Genomic DNA, 1,881 nt, shown 5'->3' with positions numbered 1-1,881 from the left:
CATCCATCCATCAATCTAACCATCCATCCATCCATCCATCCATCCATCCATCAATCTAACCATCCATCCATCCATCCATCAATCTAACCATCCATCCATCCATCCATCCATCCATCCATCTAACCATCCATCTATCCATCCATCCATCCAACCACCCATCCATCCATCCATCCATCCATCCATCCTGGTCCCTAATTGGGTCAGGAGGGGTTCTGGTTCTCCAGTGAACGCTTCGGGCGAGAGGCGGGTCACCTGGACAGGTCTCCAGTCCATTATGGATCAAGTATTCATAAAAATCTTTTAGATATAAAATTTCCTTTTTATTTGATTTTTCTACCTTGTAGTTTGGATGTTTAGTTCATCTGGAACCAAACAAACTTTAAAATCAGAAAATGTTTGTTTTCTGATGGTAATAAAAATTTACACTTTGATTTTTACAGAATAAATCATTCTGATATTTTTATTAAAATCTAAATAAAGAGAAAAATGTTTATTAAAAAAAATATTCCCATATTAGGGGCTGCACTGTGGTGCAGCTGTTGCCTTACAGCAAGAAGGTTCTGGGTTCGATTCCCAGCCTCAGGTCTTTCTGCATGGAGTCTCCATGTTGTCCCTGTCCAAAAACATGACTGTCAGGTTAACTGGCCTCTCTATGTTCTCCCTAGGTGTGAGAGTGCATGGTCTCTGTGTTGCCCTGTGACAGCCAGGTGACCCGTCCAGGTGACCCGTCCAGGTGACCCCACCTCTCTCCTGAAACGCTCTGGAGAGGCAGCAGCAGCTCCTGACCCACTAAGGGGTGTGAGATGATGGACTCTTACATTAAACCTCCTGAAAGGTGTAAAACCTGCCAGTGTGGCTGGTCGCTCTGCAGCAGGTTGTGGGTTTGAGTCCCAGGTCTCTCTGGGTGCTCCAGCTTCCTGCCACCAACGAACTGATACAAAACCAGGTTTAAGTTTTTAAATATTTTGGATATATTGACTTAGTCCAACATTCTTCCTATTGGGACCTTTTCATGTGCAGCAATAAAAATCTGCTTTTATAGTTTAATATTGGAACTGTGAAAAATAAAGTGTATGCTCTTCATATATTTACAGCTTTTTCACTCCCATGTGCTGAAACGGCCGGCTTCAGTTTTAGTTGTTCAGCATTTTGTTGGATTATAAAAACCAACAGTAATAAAAGTCATTGAAATATCACATATAATAAACTTAAAGACATGAAGACCAGAAAAATATTTGGTTTGGTCAGTTTGAAACAGAGTGAAGCTTGATTAGAAGATCAGCTCATCGTCTGCATATCAGTGATTCTGTAAAAACGGAGCCGGATAAAAACCAGGTGGGACCAAAGAATGAGCCCTGAGGAACACCTGGTCCCGGAAAATCAGTTTATTCCAAGAAAAACACTGAAGCAGGAGCTCAGAGGAGGGAACTGATCACCAACAGGAACAATTTATGACATCGTTCAAACATTTTCCTCCTGCTGGAATCAGAATGAAGCAACATTCAGATGTTTTTACGTTTTGAACCAAAATGTTCAAGAGTTAATTAGAAACCAAAAACTCGACAGTCCAGGACTCTGCGTTTCCAGATCAGAGGATCAAACCACAAGTCTTTGTCCCATCAGTTGATCAGCTGATCAACCTGCAGATTGATCACAGCAGGTCAAAACTCCAGGACTCAGGTAGATCATTCAAGGATTAAATGGGATAAAAATGATTTTAAATAAACATCTGAACAGATTTTACTACAAAACTGAACCTAATCCAACTTAAAATTAATCAAACTTCACCAAATGTTCCACATTTATTATTTTCTTTTAGTTTCTACAAGACAAGAATCTGGAGGAAGACGAGACGTCAACCTCCGCCCCCTGCTGGTGCTT

This window comes from Poecilia formosa, unplaced genomic scaffold (genome assembly GCF_000485575.1).
Source record: "Poecilia formosa unplaced genomic scaffold, Poecilia_formosa-5.1.2 Scaffold466, whole genome shotgun sequence".
Lineage (NCBI taxonomy): Eukaryota > Metazoa > Chordata > Actinopteri > Cyprinodontiformes > Poeciliidae > Poecilia > Poecilia formosa.
The sequence above is the reverse complement of the archived record's forward strand: the minus strand, read 5'-3'. Positions refer to the sequence as shown.